General features: G+C 41.5%; 1 protein-coding gene across 5 annotated transcripts in view; it reads left to right on the top strand.

Annotated features, from left to right (window-relative positions):
* Positions 1–24,268, top strand: part of ADD3 (adducin 3) — a 140,852-nt gene that overhangs the window by 61,712 nt on the left and 54,872 nt on the right. For 4 of the 5 annotated variants that reach the window (XM_048505171.1, XM_048505170.1, XM_048505172.1 and 1 more), the window contains exon 2: positions 2,309–2,355. The exons of the other annotated variant lie outside the window; for it this stretch is intronic. The gene's annotated coding sequence lies outside the window, so the exon portion shown is untranslated. The remainder of the gene's footprint in view (positions 1–2,308; positions 2,356–24,268) is intronic. 5 annotated transcript variants of the gene reach the window in all.

The following is a 24,268-nucleotide window of genomic DNA, read 5'->3' as shown; positions in this document are numbered from 1 at the left end:
CTTAAGATCTCTAAGGAATGTTTTGAAATCAGTCCTGGAGATTAAAAGGAAAATAAATTCACACTGACTCACCTCCATTTTTTGAAAATTTGTGCATTTATATATGTGTGTGTTATTCATAGTTCACCTTTCTCACTTGGACTCAAGATGGATTGCAGAAAGCAATAATACAGTCAACATGATGGAATATTAAATAAACAATACAATAGGATTAGGGTTGTTGAACCCATCAGAAATCTAAAAACAAAGCAGAAGCAAAGCATGATTGTTTACATGACATATTATATGATGCTGAAATTACACAGCAGGATCCTTTTTCAGCCAGCTAAACACAGTAGTATAGATCACAGTCCCTAATAATTTATTCAAGCAATTTTGTGAATCATTTAGTACAGTGCAACTCTGTTGATTATGCAGAAGAACTCTCTTGAATAATTCAGTTATGCATAGTTTGTGGAAAGCCAGGGGAGTGGGAGCCTTCCTGATTCCTGAGGTGGAATCTAATAGCTGATGTTTTTTTCTATGGGATGTAAGATGGCATGCAGGGCCCTGGTATACACATTGACTACATCTGTTTTACTATGTGGAAGAAGTGGCTGTGTGAACTCCTGCTTCTCATGATTTCCAAAAACCAGGATTGCTGATCACAGGAAAGGGGAGTTTGCAATACCACTTCTTCCACCCAGCTGCCCCTACGGAAAACCAGACTGGCATGGGACAAGGCAAGAGCATTTGTTTACCCTCTCCCTCTCCATGTGTCAAATGAATGCATGGGGCTGTCATTTGCAACAGACTTAAGTGCTTAACAGACCAATCCGTGGAGGGGGGGCGAATCCCCCTCTGGAGCTGGTGCAGCCCTGTGCCAACATGAGTGCCTACCTTGCCGGGACAAGGGGCAAATGCACTTATGAGAGGGTAACTTCCCCTGGTGGCTGGACACCATGTGGCTCTGCAGCTCCCAACCCAGCCCAGGCCCACTGGTGCAAAAAACTGTGCCAGAGTGGCTGGCGGTGGGCTAGAGATGGAGCCAACTTTAGAGTTGTGTGTTTCTGTTTTGTTTTTGGGGCTTCCTACACGTCAGGAAATCCCTTTGGAAAGGTTAGGGTGGCACCGTCCCTCTCTACCAACCTGCTCTGGATGGGACTATAAGTCCTTGGCATTGTTTAGGGATGGAATAATTGTTGAGTTTTTGTCAGTTGTTTCCAGAGGAAAAAAAACTCTGCTTGGTAAAGCTGTTTGCATTCCTGTGGTCTGTGGTATAAGGAAATACCATGTTATAAAATTTTCAGTTATTTCCCTATGGATCTTATTTTTACTGCTAAATCCTTTGATGCCATGGGGGTAATGGGTAAGAATGAAGCAAAAAAGAGAAAATCGGTTTCTAATCCATTACCTTGCATTTTATGTTTTTATCTTTGTTGTTATGGCCTTGGTCAAGAATTGTACCAGAGGTGCTTCCTTTAATTTGATTAAGCATTATAAATTGGTAGTTATGAGAAAATATTTTTTCTATGTAGAGGATATTTCTTCATAGTTTATGGTTCCGTAATTTGTTGTAAAAGCTATTTAGCAGTGGAAGTTGACTAGAACTCCTAAATAATTGACTTGCATTTTCCCAAGTAAATGAGAGAGGCGACATGTCTTTATGGAAAACTTTCATTACCCAACTAACTCTGATATATGACACCATAATAGTGAAGATTAGAATGAAATATTTGAATGACAGCCTTTTATTCATTTTCTATTATTCTGAATTTAAGTTGGTTCAGTTTGTGTGTAGGCATAAGAATACTGCGGTCTGCTTACTGGGGCTCACAAGATAGGACTACTTCAAAACATTTGGTGGTGCTGGCTAGGTTATGGAAGGAAGGATTGCATCTTAAATCTCTACAGATGAGCAAATCACCAAATAAACAAAAGTTTGCGTAAAGCAGTCTATAATTTCAATAAATATTTGAGTTATAAAATCCTTCTGTTAGACCTTAAAATACAGTTTAACTGGACAAGAGTTTAGTAAGTTATAGATCTGTGTGGTTCACTCTTAATTTTTTTTTTTTGGATCTTTCAGAACCAGCACACCTGTTTGTATGGTAGCTAAGATTTCAGATAATAATTAAACATGCCAAAGTATTCTAGATATTAAGTGTAGTGCAACCAATTTTTGGGAGCAAAAAATTTACATTGTGGGTTTAAATTTGTACTTCATGCAAGTCATTTTAAGCCCCCCCTAATAAATAAATAATTGTGTATGTTTTGCCCTGAATAAAGCATCCCTTGAGTGATGTGCTTTGTTTTCTTCCACTTACAGGTCAGCTGCGTTAATAAAGGAAGGCAAACTGGGAAAGTAATATCCAGGTAATTATTCTGTTTATGTTGAAAATGGAATAGTTGTAGGAGTGTTTTGTGCTGGATGGTGGCAAATAAGATGAATCAGTTATGATACCTAGAACTTCTGAGAATTTTGGTGGCTGTAATTATAAATCTATGGATATTAACATGACTTTAAAGGGACCACAAATTTCAACTGGCTATGGTAGGCAAGAGTTGTTATTTATACAAAGGCCCGGTATCAGTTGTGGGATCCAAAAATTTTAATAACAGGTTCCAATGGTGGTGGGATTCAAACAGGGGTGCCGCCGCACACACACACCTCCAGTCCTTATTGGGCAGGGAGGTTGCTTTAGTAACCCCTTCTCGGCACTCAGAAAAAATTAGTAACCACTTCTCCTGGAGGCGACCTCGGGCATCCTGATTGGGTGATTTCCAACCCTTGCTCAGGGAGGCAGGACAGATTTCTTTTGTCACTTCCTGTAGAGGGTTGGACCGCCCTTCTGGATCCAGTTTATTTCCTGCCTACAGCAGGGAGAGAAGGTCTTGGAGCTAGCTCCAAGAAAAAACTTGGAAAAATCCTTCTACTCTTCTATCCTTACCTTTGTACTGCCATATCTTCGTCGTTAAGTGTAGTAAGTCTGTCTGTGTGTGTGAGTCAGCGTCTCCGTCCTCCCGCCCCTCCCGCCTCATTTGTTGCATTTATTAGTAACCACTTCTAGAGAAGTGGTGAGAACTGGTTGGATCCCACCTCTGCCTGGTATGCCACTGGTTTTATCCATATATGGAATGAACTGGCACGTCATCTTTTGGGGACTAAACTGCATAAGCTAGCTCTAAAGCATCTCTTCTTGTTCTCTCTTGTAGCTGGGATAAAATGCGCCGAAAAACCCTTCAGATCAATGGTATTTGGGCTCCAGGATTCTTGTAGGAGAATTAGATCAAATTTGGATAGATAGTTTCTAAAATCAGTATCCCCGAGAAGTCTAAACCATCCTGCCACGTTCCACAAAAGACATTTCAGGACAGGAGTGCAGGAAGATAATAATAGTCAGTCTATATGAATTTTTTTTTTGATTGCTGGCAGTATCGTAGTAAATGCTCACATTAGACGTGATGACATATGGGTGGTTCTGTACTATGGCATTAGATTCAGCCACTAGTTTGGCTGAAATAAAGGAATGTGTTGGATCCTGAGAAACTTCGGTTGTTCTCCAGGAGGTGGAGGACATATTGGTGGGTGGTTTCATATTCCATTCTCCGGGAGGCAGAAACTATTTTTTTTCAATTTCCTGTCTTTGCCGTAGACTCCATTTTGAGCCAGTATTTTTCCTGCCTCCCGGGAGGCAGGAAGTGCATGGACCTCCTTGCTAGTTTGAGTCTGTAGAACCTGATGGTCTTTACTTGGTGCTTTTGTTGTCTGTATAGTCTCCCATTTGTATCCCTAACCTTCGTATTGTGATTTGGGGGGGGGGTCCTTAGTTCTTAGTGGAATTTTTATTTTCGCGCCTTTTTTGCTCCACGCCAATATGGCGGCACCACCTCCCTCCTTCTCCCCGCACAAGGAGAGCTTCTCAGAATCTACAGCGGAGGCTACAAGGGCAGCAGCAGCTTGTTCAAAGGATTCCCCCTCAGGCAGCCGCTTGGCTAGTCGAGATTCGGTCCAACTCAAAAGAGCACGCTCAACGTGACCTGAATCAAGTCATCCAGGTGTTGAAAAATCACAGTTTCCAAATAAATCGAGAAAAAAAGTTCCCTGGAGCCCAAGCGCAAAATGGGAACACGTAGGAACGCTGATCTCCTCCAAGGAGAATGCCCTCTTCTTGCCCAAGGACAAGATGAGCAGAATACAAACTATGGTCATGACAGTTTTATGCAGCAAACAACAGTCTCTTCTACAGCTAACCAGTCTTCTAGGACTGTTCATTTCAACCATCAATCTGATCCAATGGGGAAGGCTGCATGCCAGACCCCTTCAGCAGTTCCTCAGGCCCTACCAGACCGACATAGACAAAAGGGATCACACACCCATGCCCATTTCCTTAAAACTCCATCTTCAGTGGTGGATGCTCAGTCAAAACCTGAGACAAGGGAAGGTATACCTGTTCACACACCGGCCTCAAGTCTTCACTGACGTGAGTCTGCAAGAGTGGGGAGCCACCTTAGAGGACCACTTTGTTCGGGGCAGTTGGTCAACCAAAGAATCTCAGCTTCCCATCAGTATCTTAGAAGTTTGGGCCATCTTCTTGACCCTCCAAAAATTCCAGAACTCCATCAAACATCAACATGTCCTAATTTGGACTGACAATGTAGTGGCCAAAACCTACATCAATCACCAAGGAGGCTCAAGATCTTTCCAGCTTCATTGGGAAGTTCGCAAAATCTTGCTTTGGGCCGATGAACATTTCCTCTCTCTTCATGCAGAACACATTCAAGGAAAACTGAAAGTAGCAGGTTGAGCCGGAAAGCTGTGACGGAGGTGGAATGGATGATCAATCGTCAGGTGTTCCAAACAGTCATTCAGACGTTCGGGAATCCAATAGATCTCTTCGCGACCTTGGAGAACAACCAGGTCCCGCTATTCGTGTTGAGATACTACAACCCGAAAGCCTTTGACATGGATGCACTGATAGTTCTCCATTGAGCAAGATGACATCTGGGTATTTGTCAGCTACCATTCAGGAAGGCAGGGGTTAAAGAAAAAACTTCCCAGGCTCCTCTCTGTGCTGTGGCTCCGCCCCTTCTCCTGGGCTCCAGTTTGTTCCCTGCCTTAGGAAGAGCAGGCATGATGGCTCTCAGAGCCACCATTATCTAATTTTCTTACTGGAGAAAAGTTTTTCTTGGACTACTTTGTACTGTTTGGGAGAGAGATTAGCCTTCCTTTAAGCGGCTGAGTGCTCCCTTCGCGACTGCGCTGATCGGCTGACTGCCTTACAGCAGAAGCGGTAAAGCGATCGATCCCTCTACTTCCCTCTTCTCCTCTCTGCAATGCCTCAGGGGGAAACCCTTTTGTCCTCTGAAGAGGACAGTGAAGGCAGCCAAAGGTCCCAGGAGGGCTCTGGCAGAGCAGGCAGCCCTCAGAGGAGCGAGTTCTCAGCGTCCCCGGCTGGGGCAACGTGAACTCGGCGCCATTCTAACAGCCAGACGTCTTCGGACCTAAAAGAAAAGGCGCGTAAAATGGCGGATGACTGCAATGCCATGCTCCGCACTTATCCAACGTACCCTGGTGTCCTGGGTCAGGACTTCAACATGCTCAATATGGAGCAAAATGAGAAGGGAGGAGAGACGGCGGAAGCTCCCGCTATACAGGAGGAGAGTGGTAAGATCTCCTTAGGAGATTTAAATTTTTTGCCTTTATTAAAGGAGCCTTCCAATAGGAGAAGGCAGTGATGAGAGAGATGTTAACTCTTCATAAATCACAGATGGAGCTCTGTCCCCCCAGTCCTTCTCTCAGCTCCATTACCCCCACTTCCAAGCATTCTATCAGAGAGAATAAAAGGGCTGGTACTGTTTGGCAAACTAAAGCTGCCCTCAAAAAAAACAACAACCCAAAACTAATCCCAGAGCCCACTGAGAACTCCTCAGGTTCTGAGACTCAGAGTAAAGAGGAGGGGGAGATACTCTCTGATCAAGAGGATTTAGAGGAGATGCAGGTTACTGAACAATCTTCTCGCCTGTTTAAAGTGGAAGATTACCATTACTTACTGTCTAAATCTGTTGCTGCCTTGCATCTTGGAGAAGCCAAAAGCAGTGAAGGGTCTTCTAAACGTAAATCCACTTCTCTGCATAAGGGTGATGGTGAATTCTTTCCACCTCATCTCTAACGGGTTTTTTCCCTTCCCAGAATATTTTGAAACTCAGGTCACTAATCAATGAGACAAACCTGTGGCCAATAAAAGGTGCCCCAATTTCTTACGTAAATTGTATGACATACCTGCTTATGCTAATAACATCTTTCAAGTTCCCATTATAGATGGCCCAGTGGCAGCTCTACAGTCTTCAGGCCTGGTGTCTAAGGATGGCAGAGGCCAAATCAAAGACATGCAGGACAGAAGATCTGATCAGTTCTGCAAAAGAACGCACGAAGCGGTGGCTATGGCCATTAGAGCCTTGGCTACAGCTTCCATTATCTCTAGAGCCTTGATTGTATGGGCCAGAAAAGTGTTGGAATTACTACCGCCTACTGAGAATTAGAAGGGGTGAACAGAATGCTTAGGCAGCTAGTTTTGCAGCTGACGCCACCTTGATTCAGTCACTTTTTGGCCCATTCTCTCATATTCCTCAGTGGCTACTCGTCAGCTTACTCTAAGCAGAGCTTGGCAGGACTGGACTGGCTGGCCAAGTCCATGGTTTCTGAATGCGCACTCCATGGACAGAAGCTAATTGGTGAGGAACTTAACGAACCCCGCCGATCCTAAAGAGAAACCAAAGCATCTTCCAAAAACCATTATCGTGGGTTTCCGACAAAAAAAGTCATCTTCCCACTCCTTTTTTCACTTCCCAACAGAGCTGTATAAGTCAGTTTAAAAGAGACATTTTTCGTCGCCCTCACTGGAACCAGGGAAGGCCACCTCCTGCAAAAGACCAAAACCAACAAGACAATCGTCAATCCAAGGCATGATGCCAACTGCAATGCAGTGGGGGGCAGACTTCAAATTCCACCAGATTTGGCAAGCCTCTCACGCAGATGCCTGGTCCCTGGAAATAGTAACATCAAGGTATGTAATAGAGTCCCTCTCCTTACCCCCAAGTCGATTTATGATGTCTCCATTGTCCAAAGTTCTGGAAAAGAGATCAAGGAAACTAGAAGCCATCGCACATCCAGTTCCACAGGAGCAGAGAGAACGGGGAGTCTATTCCATTCTGTTTACGGTACCTGAGAAAAATGGAGAGTGGCATCCAATTCTGGATTTGAAGTATGTCAATTGTTTCGTAAGGCTGAAACACTTCAGAATGGAAACACTGAGGTCCATTGCAGACTCTCTCCAGCCAGACGAATTCCTCTGGCCTCTGCACCGCTCCTCGAGTTTTCTCCAAACTCCTCATTAATCTGATAGTGTTACTCAGGGAAAGAGACATCAGAATACACAGGCACTACAACATACTCCAGACCATCATCCAGGTCCCAGAGAGGCCGCGGCTTTCTCGCCAACCGAACCAAGAGTTTACTAAATCCTTCACGGAGATTGGAACATTTAGGTTTCACTATAGGACACCACCTCCTGCAAAATTCTGGTCCCTCCGGAAAAACAACGAATGTTGAAGGCCAAAATAACCCAGATCCTGCACAAGAACAGATGTTCTCTACTTTCACTCGCAAGCCTGATGGGTCTAATGGTGGCACTCTCAGAGGCCATACAGTGGGGAAGATTCAGATCCAGACTGCTCCAGAGGTTTCTTCGCCCATTTTAGGATCTCATTGCCCACAAGTCTCACAGAGAGGTGGTGATTCCAAATTCTGTCAAAGTCAGCCTGTTATGGTGAATCAGGTTAACCTATTTAAACTTAGGACGGGTTTTTCTGGTTTGCAGCCACCAAACAGATGTTCTCAGACGCCAGTCTACTGGGCTGGGAAGCAACACTCGAGGGAATTCCAATCCAAAGGACTTGGTCAGCTGAGGAGACCATACCTCACATAAATGTGCTGGAATTAGGGGCGATTCGGTTGACATTGAGATGTTTTCAACATCTTTTAATAGGATCCCATGTTCTAATCTGGACAGACAACACAACGGCCAAGTCTTACCTGAACAGACAAGGGGGGTCCAGGTCCGCAGATTTACAGAAGGAAGCTCTTTTAATCTTTCAGTGGGCTGAGACTCATGCGCTTTCCATCAGAGCTGAACATATTCAGGGAAACTTGAATGTTCAGGCAGATTGGTTGAGCAGACAGAGCATCCATCCAGGGGAGTGGCGACTGAAAGAGGAGATTTTTCAAATGATACCCCGAACTCTGGGAATATCAGTCTTGGATCTCTTTGCTTCCAATCTGAACAAACAACTTCCCAGATTCATGTCTCGACTCCATCACCCGGAGGCAGAGAATACGGATGCCTTGTCCTCCAGCTGGCCTCACAGAATTCTGTATGCCTTTTCCTCCTTTTCCCATGATTCCCAAACTACTTCGAAAGATCAGGGAGGAGAGAGCAGATGCCATCTTGGTAGCCCAGTGGTGGCCCAGATGACCTTGGCTTACTAACATCTTACAGGTGTCGGCACCCAAACCTCTGAGACTCCTATCGCACAGAGATCTCCTACAACAGGGACCCATTTTCCACCTGGAACCAGAGCGGCTCAACTTGACTGCCTGGAGGTTGAAAGGCGACAATTCGAGTCACAGGGGTATCCCAAAGCTGTACTTAACACCATACTGGCTTCCAGGAAACCTTCCACCAAAAGAATCTCACGACCAACTCCGGAAGGTGTTTGTTAGGTGGTGTTGGAGGAAGAGAGTGACACTCCACGGAAATCCCAACTCCTGGACGCTTTAGGTTTTTTTTGCAGGTCTGGTATGGAATCAGGTCTTAGAGCTAATACTCTGACGCAGACCAATGGCAGCCCTTACGTCTTATGAAACCTAGGACTGGAAGGATACATTCCCACTCTTACATCCACAATATTACAGTTTAGATTCCTGTGGGGCACTGCCACTTGGAAAGATAGACCAGTTAATCATCACTTCCCCACATGGAGGCTGCATATGGGGTTGCATGCCCTGACCAGAAAACCATTTGAATCCATAATGGAAATTTCTCTTAAGCACCTTCATATGAAGACCATTTTTTGGTAGCCATCACTTCTGCCAGAAGGGTTTCGGAGCTAGCTGCCCTTTCGATGAACCTCCATTGTGTATTTTTCATAAGGACAAGGTGGTGTTACGTATTGACCCTACCTTTATTCCTCAGGTCAATTCTACCTCCCATAGGAAACCGGAAATTTTTCTGCCCACTTTTTTGTCCTAATCCCAAACACCCCAAGGAGGTGTACTGGCATACATTAGACGTGAGGAGAACCTTAAAAGCCTTCTTAATTAGAACTCAGGAATTCAGGCGATCAGATTCCATGTTCATATTCATTTCCAACCATAACAGGGGTCAGAAGCTATCATCCCCTTCCATCAGTAAGTGTTTGAGGGAATGTATTAGTGAGGCTTATAGGGTACAAACGCTGTCAGTCCCAGTAGGGATCACGGCACACTCTGTCCGCGATGCTTCCGCTAATGCGGCCTTTAAAAATAATGTACCTGTGGCTGAAATTTGCAGAGCCGTAACATGGTCCTCCTTATCCACCTTGGTCAGGCACCATAGGCTGAAAACGATCTTCAAGCGCTGCCGATGCAGATTATGGATGCAGCGTCCTTCAACATGTCATTGGAGAGGATTTCGACCTCACCCTTTAACTGAGTCTGTCACTGCTAGGGGAGTTCACCCAGATGTCATCTTGCTCAATGGAGAAATAACATTGGTCTACCCGTGAAGGGGACTTCTCCATTGAGCAATTGATGACATCTGCTCTCCCATTGGTCGTTATCCTGCTCCAAGATTAGTTAGAATTTTTTCTCCTTTCTTATATATATAGTTATAAGTATAAACAAACAGGCTTTGTTGTTGTTTTGGTTAATGGCCCAGGAGGGTCCTCTTTGTGTTTGGACATATTATTGTTGCTTGTGAAGTTTCTGAAGCCCCTTTTGTTTTCCTTAATCCCAACAAGACTTCCTTTTACTGGTTACTACGGTTTTTTGCTCTTGTATTGGGTGCGAGTTTGAACGTTGTAATGTCAAGTTTTACAGAAATTTTTTCAGCTGGATACTGCTTTATGGAGAAACCAGAACTGGAGCCCAGGAGAAGGGGCGGAGCCACAGCACAGAGAGGAGCCTGGGAAGTTTTTTTTAACCCCTGCCTTCCTGAATGGTATCTGACAAATACCCAGATGTCATCAATTGCTCAATGGAGAAGTCCCCTTCATGGATAAGACCAATGTTATTTCCCTGGCCACAACAGCTACTTCAGTGGAACCTCAGTTTTCGTTGGTAATCTGTCCAAAAACAATAGATGAAATCCAAAACCAACGAAAACCGAGGCAATGATTTTCATAGGAAATATCCATAGGAAATTAGCAGTGAGGGCACGGTGACGAAAGCAGCGAAATCCGACAAAATCCAAGGCAACCAACGAAAACTGAGACAAAATGTTCATGGGAAAAAAATGACGAAAACCAAAACCGACGATAACCACAGTCAACAAAAACTGAAGTTCTACTGTATACACCTTTCTACCAGTCCCAGTGCTTCCCAAACTCCTACTGAAGATCACTGCAGAATGGGTGCAGGTGATTCTATCAGCCCCCTTCTGGCCGAGGTGCCCATGGTTCTCAGTAATTCAGGATTTGGCCACTCAGCCCACTCTTCATTCACCACAGATACTAGACCTGCTCATCCAAGGACCGTTAGTTCATCCGAACCCTGAACCCCTATTTGCAAATCTCTGGGAATCTGCAAGAGGGCTTCTTTGGCAGCTGTTCTTTTAAGTTTCAATGTTAGGTGTAAACTTTATTCCAGAAAGTGTTCTTTAAGTTAAACGTGTCTCCAGTGTTTGTTTTTAATAGTTCTATATAGTTTAACTGTTTGTATAGGGTTCAAATAACTTGGGTCACAGAGAGTTCTTTGGAAAAAAATTAATTAGTTTTACTACAAGAACTTATTACAAAAAACTGCAAGTAGAAGATGTCATCTTAGGAGACGTTCTTTTCTGTCATATAGCAAGGAATTCTGCTTCTATAATGTCTACTTTGTGTGCATGAATTAGCTGAAAATAAAGGGTTGAATCTAATGAAATGTGAATGAGTTTACAGAATAGACCTTCCTCCCACAACCGCGTCTGTCCCTGAAAAGCTGTGTGAGCTCTTGTTTCAGTCAAGGGAATGTGTTGACGTCTGCTAATTTCCTCTTTTGCAGCATCATACTCAATTCCTGGAGTTCTCCAGCCCTGACAACCAGTTTTCTAGAGGGTTTAGGAAGGAAGGAAAGGAAGGAAGAAGGAGAAGGATTCTGGGAACTCATATCTGTTCATGATTCGTCGGGTTCAAACTAAATAATCTGTGTTGTTATAATTATTTTAGAACAATTGTTTTAATCCTAAACAGCTTTAAGCAGATGTTGTCAATCTGTTAAAACTCATTATCTATTGGTTAACAACACAAAAGAAATCATTGTTTTGGACTTGTTTTAGGAAACTACAGTTCACACGATCTGTCATCTTTTAGATATCCAAACAAACAATGTTCTGTGGATTGTTTCTTAGCTAATTCATGAAAGTTTAGAAAAGAAATCTTGTGCTTTTAAAACCCATCAAGTAGCTGAGATTTGTTAGTCTGGTGACTATAGTGTTAAAATGCTGTTTTCTATCTTACCAACTGTTCCTCATCTTGCCAGTACCATAAACTAGCACGCAAGCAGTTTTCTGGCAGCAGATAGATTTCCATATCGCTTTCCCTGTCAGATTCCTGCACCGTGAGATAAAGCAGTTGAATACTGTACAGAAAGGAGAAAGTTAAGGTTAATGTAAAGTTTCTGATTGCACTCGTGGGTAAGAAGTTCAGCTGTTATTTTGAAAAGCAAGGCAGGAGTGAGCTGTTCTGTGGGGAGTTGAAAGATTCTGGGTTTACACACCTCCCAACAGCAGAACAGGATAGTGTTGCTTTCAGTTGAGTTCTAGGGAACTACAATACTTCAAAGTAAGCAACACAGTACTGATTTCTCTTGCACATTCAGTTGTATAATAGTGAGAAACGTGAGAAGAAATAGCAAATATAATTCACATGTGTCTTTAGGAAAGAGCTATTGGTATGACAGTGATATGTTTACGTATTGTTTTTAGAACACTTTTAAAAGTTAACAGTATTTTCAGTGCAAATCCTGACGTGCTGCAAGTTGTAACACTTGACCACAAGTGCATGTAGCTATTAAGATCTGCTAGTGATGCAGAAAAAAATATCAATTTTTGCTGACATTAACAGGAGTTCCAAAATTGGGCTTATGCTGGGCAGAAGCATATTATTATTATTTTCTTAACATTTTTATTAGTTAAGTGACTCTTATCTGTTTGGTAGCTTTAAAAATAGTTAATATATTTCATTGGGAGGGAACACAGAATTCAGTTCATATTAGGGTAAATGCTTTCATGCAGTATTTACCTTAGATTCATATACATTTGATAGATCATTGTAACTGTTGAGGCAAGGACTTTTCTCCCAGAATGTTGCAACTTCCACATTTTTAACCGATCAACTTGTGTTGTCAGCAGAAGTCTGTTTTCTGCCACATTAAACTGGGCCAACACTTGACAACACCCTTAGCAAACTGTTCTTAAGAGCGTTTGTTAATGTATTGCCAAACAACTTTGTACAACCCACTCCATGGTACACTTTTAATAGTTAGCATTTCTTGGTATACTTGTGGCCAAAACTTTTTTTAACCTAGCAATATTTTTTTACAAGTGGCCTTTACTTGTTTTAGTTAAACTATTGGCATATCAATTGAAACTGATGTCATTCAAATACATTTTGTTCTGAGGATTTAGTCACAACTGGATATTCCTTATATATGCTATGTTTTCGTTTTGGAAAGTGACAATTTCTTTTTCTTCCAGTTTTTTCTTCCCACCATTATCTGCTGGTTTTTAGAAACCTAGATTATGTTTTGTTGATAAGCCTGAATATGTAACTTTTATAGTCAAAAATAATCAGTAAAGTTAACTACTAGAATGGTCTTTCCACCACCAATGGTGGTCTGGGATTGTACTTTTGACCCAATGTGGCAAATACATTTGTTTATCCTTTTCAGCCATTTTAGTGGCTTTTCAGAATATGTCCACTGATTTCCACTCTTCTTAATGACTGCAGTTGTACTTTTGATCTTGTCATCTATTACTGTATTTTAGCTTATGCTCAGCTTCTCATTGTGCTGCTTTTATTCTCTGCTCTAATGACTGAGTAAATCTGCATTGTCATCTGGTTTACCGATATTTGGTTTTTAATAAACCCATAGAATATGCAGGTGGTTTATGGTTCTACTAATTTAGCTTGTTCTTGAATCCACGCATCAGTATTCAGTCTAAGAAGAAGAGAATGGCACTCTGACAGACTAGTTCATCCCTCATTGTCTCAAACATATTGTTTATTTTCACTGTCTTCCATACTGAGCACCAAAATTGGTTTCAATTTTTTATTCAACAGCTTTACAGTGTTTATTCAAAATAATTTGCAGTTTAACAAAGAACGATTTAATTTATGTGTTTATATAAAGTACATAAGGAAGACATATTTTGTTTTCTCATAGTCTTCCTTTTTCTCCAAAGATTTTGGGGGGCCAAAGTAGCTATGAAGGGGGCAGCGACTTTGCATGCTGATGGATTGACCCTATCAGTGAAATAAGATGGATTATGTTAATATATAACAAAAATTGTGCACAGATAAGGAGTTTAACTCTCTTTCACTTTGGCATGTTGCTGCAGGTATTTTTTCTTAGAATGGGTCAGATATCTGAAATGTTCTACCCTGTAGAGGAAGGTGTCTGGAGCAATGGAATGTGGGGAGTTAAGGGTGGGAGTGGGTAGAATTAATCTCCCCTCACCCATATACCCTGTCTAATAATAATGATAACCCTCTTTTTTCTAGCTTTGAGTTGTAGAAACAGGCTATGATGGCACAATTTTCTTGTGCACCTCACTACTTTCTTTTTCATGGTTGGTCCACTTGTAGCCCAGGGACCTCAGCATGTGTTGCAGCCTTTGTTAACTTGTGTGATGACCAACATGGTATGGGATTATCTTCTGTTTCTTTCTCCATATTGTATGGGTTGGTGGTCACTCAGTCTGGTTTCTCAGTTGAGACCTGTCTGGCTTGGGAGACCCTTCTGGTAGTATACCTCCAGCATAGCTCTCAACATCCTCGAAGCACCCAAGCCCCTTCCCCATAACAAGGGAGTGTCCATGAAGTAGAATTTTCCAAGGTGATTAATTATCATCCTTATTGTTTATCATCACCATGATCCAAATAACTAATTTTAAAGAAAACAAAGTTGGAAATCGAAGACTCGGAAAAAATCTCACATTTGCTATACATGGATAATTTGAAGCTCTGCAGGAAATCAGACACAGAAATCCAGTCACTAGTGAACACAGTCCGAACATTCAGTACAGACATTTCGATGGAGTTTAGTCTGGAAAAGTGTGCCATTGTGGCGGTAGAGGGGCAAGATCACTGAGAGTGGTGACATATAAATGCCTGATGGCCAACTAATCAAGTGCAACCGAAAGGAAGCCTATAAATACCTGGGCATTTTGCAGCTGGATAACATCAATCATGGGCACATGAAGACTGTGGTGAGCAGAGAGGGTCAGGAGATTTTTGAAATCCAAATTAAATGATGGGAATACCATCAAGGCCATCAACACCTGGGCCATACCCATCAGGTACACCTGATCATAAACTGGACACAGGCTGATTTGGATGCATTGGATAGAAAAACTTGGAAGCTTATGACAATACACCCACATAGTGATACTGATAGACTATACCATTTCTGGAGATCTGGTAGAAGAGGGTTTCTGCAAGTGAAGCAAACAGTGGAGGAGGAGAAACATGTGCTGGCTGATTATGTGAAAGAAAATCAAGAACAGGCATTGACTGAAGTGAGGAACAGCATTTACTGAAGGGCCAGAGAACCAAACAGGAGTACAGGAAAAATGTGATTAAAACGAGGACTGAAAACTGGCACAACAAAGCATTGCACAGCCAATTTCTGGAGAAGATCAAGGACAAGGTGGACATTGAAAAGACTTGGCTGTGATTAGCAACTGGAACTCTGAAAAAGAAAACAGATGGCCCATCAATGCGGTGTACCCCAGGGGGCGTTACTATCCCCGCTGTTATTTAACATCTATATGCGACCCCTTGCTCAGCTGGTACGGAGTTTTGGGCTGATTTGTCATCAGTACGCAGATGACACACAGCTCATTGTGTTGATGGAGGGGGGAGCAGCCGCCGCCCCTGCGGCTCTACAGCACTGGTTTTGGATAGCGGTCGCTGGTTGGCTGTTTACTGCAGGTTAAAACTGAATCCATCGAAGACGGAGATCCTCTGGCTCAGCCGCGAGGGGGTGGTGGGACTTTCCAGCCGCCGGTGTGGGAGGGGGTCACATTGGCACCGACCCCCTCCATCCGCAGCCTGGGGGTCCACCTGAATTTGTCTCTTTCAATGGAGACCCAGGTGGCCCATACAACCCGGGCTGCCTTTTTCCACCCCGTCAGGCCCAATGGCTGGCTCCCTTCCTCTCCCGAGCGGACCTAGCCACTGTGATCCACGCAACGGTCATCTCCAGATTAGACTATTGTAACTCGCTTTACGCGGGCCTTCCCTTGCGTTTGATCCGGAGATTAAAACTGGTTCAGCATGCAGCAGCGCGTCTGCTTACAGGTAGCGCCACCTGGGAATACATCCAATCTGTACTGTGTCAGCTGCACTGGCTCCCAGTAGAGTTCTGGATTGTCTTCAAGGTGTTGGTGTTGACCTTTAAGGCCTTATGCGGCCTGGGACCATCGTATCTTCGAGACCGCATCACCCCACACATCCCTGTATGACCTCTTCGATCAGTTGAGGCCAATCTACTAGTGGTCCCTGGCCCTTCGGCGATGCGGCTGGCCTCCACGTGGGCCAGGGCTTTTACTGCCCTGGCCCCGGCCTGGTGGAATGCTCTCCCTCCAACTGTCCGGGCCCTGTAGGACCTTGGCGAGTTCCGTAGGGCCTGTAAAACGGAGCTGTTCCGCCGGGCCTTTGGAGGACCTGGCCGCTGATGGTGCCCCCCCTCCTTTGGCCCCTGACATCTGGGCCATCTGCCACCCAATGAGACTCGCCATTCCTCCCTTTTGGGGGGAGGGAACTTTAAAAAATAGAATGCTGGAAGCCATTCTAATTATTAGAATTCATTCTTATGGTTTTTATCGCTGCTTTTAAATGTTTTAGCTATCCTATATTGTTATATCAACATGTTGTACACCGCCAGGAGCCCTTTGGGGATAGGGCGGTATAAAAGTCAAACAAACAAACAAACAAACAAACAAATAAATAAATAAATAAATAAATTTTAGCCTCTCAAGAGCAGGCAATTAGGACAAATACGATAAGGGCCAGAATTGAAAAATCCTCAAATGGAGTTTCATAGCTGATTTTTAAAGGGCAGTCTCATGTAGAATGTGCTACAGTACTTTAGCTTCTAGTTGGCCATAGCATGGATCCACATGGCCAGATCAGCGGAATCAAGGGAGGGAGCATCTTCCAGGATACATTAAAATGGGAGAATGCTTTTTTCACAAACACTAACTTGTTAATCGAAATAAACTGAACAATCAGGAATGTAGTCGGTTTGCATGTTTTGGTGTGATCATAATGTGCTTGATAATGCCTGGGACAGTTGACCTAGACATGATTTTTGCCCATAAAAACGATGATTCAGAATTTGTGTGTCTTGATTTTTGGTGTGTGTTTCATGCTGCTTTTGTGGTACTTGTGCTCCTGTCTATCTCAGCTTTTTTAGATCCCACTGTCTTCTGAATCCAGAATTGTCCCAGAGAAGTTACACAGATATATCCTACCCTACTGAGGCATGCCATAATTCCAGAAGTGTTGGACAAGAGCATAGTAATTTGTTTGGGGCTGTCATTGAATTGCAGCATGATTGGAAGAGCAGCAATTTAGGACCCCTCCCACTCACTTTGCGAAATAAATTCTATTCTTTATTTTGGTAAAAATTGAAGTCATGAAATTTTCCACAGGGATGAGATCCTCTACTGAAAACTTACTTTGGCAAATCATTTAGTCCTGACATGACAAAAGAAGTTCTATTTTTTCTGCACTTATTTGTGGCTTTTCTCCCACATTTGTGTACAAATACATGATGGTGCTATCCTGTTAGAAAAGCCCCTGGCCACACGCAGGGTTTTTTTTTTTAAAAAAAAAAATCGTGTTCTGGCTTTTCTTGCCTGGGTACCTGGTGCCAAAAAAGTAGTAGATGTATCCACATCTGTTGTGCCATCTTCCTGTGAAGGGAGAAACTGCCAGGCAGTAATCTCTGATTTAATTCTGTAAATTAAATTTACCCTCGTGCATCACAAACATCAATATGTAAGTTGAGTTTCTGCCTGGGAACTGTGTGGTGGGGCATTGTAAGGAAACATTTTTATTTCCTTGGTTATTTTTATATTGTTCTATCTTCATTTCATTAAATCTACAGGCTCTGCTCCAATGGCTGTTTTTACGGCAGGCATTGTATGAGTTGTTCAGGCTCCAAGAAGCCTGGATAGGTATATGATTATTTGATTAACTCATATAAAATGTCACTAAAATTATGATTTTTGTATTTTCTTGGCTTGATTCTATTTTTATCCTTTTGTCATATTGCTTGATTGCCTATATTTCTAGAAGTCGGCAAGCTGAACATAGTATATGTTACATCTTTCAACACTGGTAGTGAGCTCACAAATTTCAGCTCAGACAATTTTTTGGGATTCCCAAAACTCTGACCTGTGAAGCTATAGGAGGTTTTCTTAGCTGAGATGTTGTGCTGAGCTTTTTTTCATCTTGACCTCCTCCTTTCCTTTTTAATGAGAGATGTTGGCAATGTGTGAATGAGATAACCCATTTTGTTACAGTGCTGTTATTGCAAGTTTTTTAATAAGATGGGTTTTTTCCTCCTTCTGAATATTTATTCGGAATTCTTCATACTTAACACAAGAAGGTGATTGCATTGACACATCTCTCTAATGCTGAAGCTTAAGATGAAAGCATATGTAATGAGTACATAAAATCAGGAATTCTGAAACAGTAACACTTAGAAGAAGAAGGGGAGGAGGAGGAGGATTTATATCTCCCCTTTCTCTCCTGCAAGGAGACTCAAAGGGGCTTACAAATGCCTTTCCCTCCCCCCCCCCACAACAAACACCCTGTGAGGTAGGTGGGGCTGAGAGAGCTCCGAAGAACTATGACTAGCCTAAGGTCACCCAGCTGGCGTGTGCAGGAGTGTACAGGCTAATCTGATTTCCCCAGATAATCCTCCATAGCTCAGGCTTATCTGGAATTAAACCGGGTTCCTCCAGATTAGAGTATACCTGCTCTTAACCACCATGCCACTGCTGCTGGTAAAGCTTATGTGTGCAATTCCCCTCTTAGAGTCAGGGGAGTGAAAGGCTGAACGCCATCTGTTTTAAATATTTATATACTTGGAGCGCTGCATTTTAACTAATATAAATTTTAGCATTTTATTCTATTTATCCACTTGTATTATGTTGTAAACCGCTCTGAGCCCCTTGGGGGAGGGCGGTATAAAAGTGGAACAAATAAATAAATAATTGTGTTTTATTTTTAAAAATATGGTTTAATAAAATTAACCTCATCAATTTAAAAAGGTAATTTTTCTTCTGCAGTGTTGTATTAGAACACTGATACTTAACTATTACTCCTTTGTGGTTTTAGTTGGATCCTGTTCTTCTTCCTCACTTCAGTACTGTGTAATGTTGGCATTGCTAGATACCACTAATAGTTTGACATATTTAAATACACACAGCATGTGTCTTTCTCCATGATTCATTTTGGCAGAGCTCTGGCATGTGCTGTATTTTTTGCTTGGTTTCTTGCCAGCTCAGACTAACACAGTCACACATACATTTTTTCCTTAAAAGAATGAGAGAACTGTAGGACCTGATCTTAGAAGTTAATATATTGAAAATTAGTCATGATGAAAAAGATATTTAGGGAAGACTGGTCTTCATGTAGTACAGGAATGTGGGAATTGGGCTGAACACTGGCTTTGGCTTTTCATCATCAGTTGATAGTTGGCACATGAAACTGCATGTAATTGCTTTACATGGTTCATAAGTGAAAATTCTATAGCACAGGCATTGTGGTTTTTTACCTACTTATTCTAAAACTTTTTCAATTGTTATTATAGAGGTAAATAAATGATAAACGTCTACCTAGGTTTTGCTCGATGTAAACTCTTTGTTTTGACATATACTTTGCCAGATGCAATAAGAGCTGTTTACAGGAACACAGATAAATCACAATAGCTTAAAAAGTAACTTTAACCAAGAGGATTTTTAAAAAGCAGTAGTACATTCTACTTAGACTTCTGCTTCATTTTTAAAAAACTGTTTCATCTTACATTTGTAACATTTTTCAAAAATAATAAACATAGCGTGCTGTGACTACAGAAAATTTTATATTGCTATCACTGAATATATATAAATATAATATTTTAATTCTATGAAGCATTTGCATTTGAAAATTACAAAATACTCTGCATCGGTCTTACTGTTGTTGTTTACTTTTGAGCCAGCATATCGTAGTGGTTAAGAACAGATTGATTCTATCTGGAGAACCGGATTTGATTCCCTGCTCCTCCGCATGAGCGGTAAAGCCTTATCTGGTGAATCAGGTTTGTTTCCCCACTCCTACATTCCAGCTGGGAGACTTTGGGCTTGTCATAATTCTTTGGAAATCTCTCAACCTAACTTACCTCACAAGGTGTCTGTTGTGGGGAGAGGAAGGGAAAGGAGTTTGTAAGCCCCTTTGAGTCTCCATACAGGAGAGAAGGGGTGGGTGGGTATAAATCCAACTCTTCTTCTTCTGTCCAGCTTCACTGTAGTACATAGAGGTTCTAGGAGAAATGTGCTATAAATGCATATATTGAACAAGAGGTAACCATTTTTCATAGCTACCTTCTTTTTATCATAAGATTATTTGCACTGATGTTTATGAAGAGAGCTGGGTAATTTGATAGGGTGTGTTTTGCTTGATTTGTCTTTGGACTGGTTTCAAACATAAATTGATATGGAATCTTTGCATCACTCTGCCTTAGTTAAGAAAAATTAATTGTAATTGTTATATCGCCATTTGTATTTGAATCTGTATGTGAGGAGGTATACACTTCTACACAAACATAAGGGGAGACAGAGAGACCCTAGGTTAGATCCCGTAGTGTGTGACCAGAAAGAAAAGTGTATTTGGTGCAGTTCCACATGCGCAGGCAGAAAGTGGTTGCCATAACACCCAGGGTCAGCATTCTTCATTTTCAATGTTTTATTCGTGTCTGAAGTTAAATCTTTTTGTATTCAATTCCAGTCCCTACTATATCCACTAAACTTCAGTAGTGCAATAGGTACTGGGGTGTGATAAGTGCATATGCTCCATAAGCTGTTGTAGATGTAGGAAGGTTCTTACTGCTTAAGAGAATGGTGCTCATGGCAAAGCACCTGCATTGTGTTACATTTACTTTTATGTTTCTTGTTTTATGTTATTGTGGGAATCTACCCTATGTCATAGAATCTTTGGGGAAAGCCTCTTAAAATATTAATTTTGTTGGTGTCTGTAACATGTAACAACAGAGAACTAAGAATGTTTCACCTTTTATTCCAGTAAAGCACAACTGTGCCTGTTCTGGAGACTTAATCTGACAGAGTTGGCAGTTGTCCATTGTTATCAAGAGAGCGGGGAGAAGGGGATTGAATAACTTGATCCTCTTAGACTAGCTGTGCAACACACGCTGCAAAGACGGCCAGATCTGGATTTGATTTTTTCATCTCTGTGTGATCCAGTGTACATTCCTAACGTGTTACAAACAGCTTGTGTCTCTGAAAGCACGAGATCAGCTTTCAGTGGCAACAGCCCCTAAAGGAAATGGGCTGATTCTTCCATGCACAAACATCTGGCCAGTTGTGGATGGAATTAATTGTTGATCTCTGCTGCCTGTGTTTTTCTTCTCTTGTCATTTCCTTTACAGCTGTGAAAGGCAAGTTTTAGACCAGAAAACAAAAAATTTGAGCAGTAGTAATCTAAACTTACAAATGCTATGAATTCACATGGATTTAAATACCTTCTGCAATAGCACTAATTCTAAAAGTTGTGCTGAAAGTCATACGGCTGCATTTTGAAGAAAAGTACATCACCAAAGATTTTATTTTCTTGAATAAATAAGTGATGTCATAAAGAGTTAGTGGCCATGAAATTCTTTGAAAATTGAAGTAGTCTATATTCTATGTCAAGTTTCTTGCCTGATCATTCAGGAAAATGTCAATTTTTGACAGTTATTACAGCTTGAAGAAACTCTAAACTATTCGAAGATTTTATCTCATTTACAGATTTCATAAAGTTATTTGAACATGTTGATTTTAGATATAAAGGCACATGTTTGTAGATGGAACTATCATTTTTTATCCTGTACCATTTTATCCAAATAGTATAATGCCTTATTTTGTGAAGTCACGGATCAGGAAATGCAGTTTTCTGGCACAGTAAAAGTGTGCCAGTTAACAACCTGTGTGGGATTACCACAAATATCACTAAACATTATTGCAATGTTAAGATGCTTTGAAATCACTCCCATAATTTCTCTGTACTTGCAAACCTGTTGTTGGCCATGCTATTGTTAGTGTGTCTTTATCTTTTATTGCAGAAATAATGTGTTCATGGTATCATACACCTTTTACAGGTGGTGGCTATGATCCTGCTGATGGAAATTCAAGACATGAGATTTATTTATTTATTATTTAGATTTAATAAACTGCCCACCCCTGAAGAGCTCTGGGCGGTGTACAATGTGTTATAAAGGCACATGTAGTAGTAGTAGTAGCCCTGTTTTCTGTGTAGTGTGTACACAGTCTACTGCAGTGTTTATTGTACATTGTATCCTGCCATTGCTTTATTGTTTTCTACTTTTTATGTTATATTTTCTGCAGTGTATGATACATTTTTCTGATACTTTATTCTCGTGCAATATTTTTTCTAACTTAATAATTTCAGTCCTATCACATTGTTTATTGGGTGACTTATACTGTGTGCTGACTCTTTTTTATCTACCCACCACTACCACCACCACCACCACCACCACCACCACCTTTAACTAGATATAGACCAGTGGTGGCGAACCTATGGCACGGGTGCCAGAGGTGGCACTCAGAGCCCTCTTTATGGGCACGTGAAAACAGAAAGTTAAGACGCTTCATAGTAGCGAGGGAATCCACCTATCTAGGGCTTTGGCCTGGGTCAGGCTGGCCTCCGATTATTAGCGCAGTTAAAGCTAAAGACCTAGTTTTGGGGAAGCAAGTCGTAGGAAACCCAACCTCTGCTTTAGAAAGTGCTGTTAAACCCCACTGATTTTCATTCAAAGAACTAAAGCGCGATCCTTTACCTGGGAGTAAGCTTGGTTGCTGGCAATGGGGCTTGCTTTTGAGTAAACCCTCCTAGGGTCATGATTCACCCGTTCGAAGAGTTGCATAGTTGCTTCAAAGCAAAGCCAACAACTGCCACCAAGCTTACTCCCGAGTAACGTACACCTGAGAGCCAACCGTTTTTTCTAAACTAAAACCTCAGTATTCAGGCTACACTTCTGTGTTGGCACTTTGCGATAAATAAGTGGGTTTTCGGTTGCAGTTTGGGCACTCTGTCTTGAAAAGGTTCACCATCACTGATATAGACCATAGTTAGTAAAGGATAGCATTGATTGAGTAGAGGATTAATTGTGCAAATTCTTGAAGTTGTTGTTTTTGAAACTGGATATGATGGTGCTGTTGCTTGGTTTCAGGCTTCTCATAGCATGATTCATTTGTCTGATCACTGTAGATTTGTTTAACGTTAAAGATATTTTTGATCATAGGAACTGAATCTATTCTGGCCCTCAGTCCATTTGCTTCTTTAAAGTCTGTTCCCCTATAGGCTAATCTGATAAGTGAGCATAGAAAAGGCTATCTCAGTATGTGAAGAAAGTGAGACACAAAAACCCACAATTCTGCATATTTCTTGGAATTTGGTCCAATGGGACATGAACATAACTATATACACACACATAAAAACTACTTTTTTTAAAGCAGAAGCTTAACACTATTCATTGCATATTTGTGTACATGGGTTTTGAGTATCCTCTTAGCTATCTTGTATTAAAAACTTTTTTGGAGACAATGGAAGTTATGGAAACAATTAAAATTCCTGTGTAACATCAGCTCCTTTGTTTATTTGGAAGAGTGGGCGTTGGTTAGGAAACATGGGACAGATCTTTTCTTTGAAACAAAAGTGATTTGCTTTGGAAAGGATTATTCAACAGAGTTTCAAAATTTTGTTAGTTTATCTCTGTCCGGTTTTTATAGCTTTCTCAAAAAAAAAAATCCCAAGTACCAAGTCAAATGATTTGTCAAAAATATCAGGGCAAAAATCTGTATTAATGTGAACACATTTTGTTTTGTTTTTAATTACGATGTGAGTTTGTGTTCAAATTATAGTGGAAATAAAGGAAAAAATGAAATATTCAATTAATGAGAATGTCACGAATACCTATCTATAAAGGCTCAACATCTAGAAAACATGAGTTCAGTTATTGCATAGCTAAGCCCATCTTAGCATATAGGTACAATACTAGATTATAATACTAGTGGTCTCTGGAGAAGGCCCATTCCAAAAGATGTCAATGAACTGGAAGGTTATACAAGAGGAGATGGTTTTTCTAAACTTTAGGTCTAGATGGTGTATATTTTTAAAGGTAGAAAGAGAATTCTGAATTGAACACAGAAACAAACTGGTAACCAGGCTTTTTTTCCCCAATGGAAAGGTAATGCTGCAGCAGATCTCAGTTAAAGCCTGTAGTTAATGCCAGCAACATTTTGAACCCAGGCGCTTCCTATGCCAAATCTGACATTGAAATCAGTTGGGAAAGATCTAGAAGATTGGTTACATCCATAAACTCCTTGAATTTCTAAAGTGCCAGCACTCACTTGATTATCTTGCTCAAGAAGAAATATTTGTCCATTGCTGGAATGATCCTTGAGGTTCAAAGATAGTTTCTATAGGAGTGATCTCATGATTTCTTCTTGTAGTGGTGTTTGATCATCTGCTATTTCAGTCA

The sequence above is a fragment of the Sphaerodactylus townsendi genome, linkage group LG08 (assembly GCF_021028975.2).
Source record: "Sphaerodactylus townsendi isolate TG3544 linkage group LG08, MPM_Stown_v2.3, whole genome shotgun sequence".
In the NCBI taxonomy this organism is placed as follows: domain Eukaryota; kingdom Metazoa; phylum Chordata; class Lepidosauria; order Squamata; family Sphaerodactylidae; genus Sphaerodactylus; species Sphaerodactylus townsendi.
Note: the sequence above shows the minus strand (reverse complement) of the source record. Positions and strands in the feature narration are given on the sequence as shown.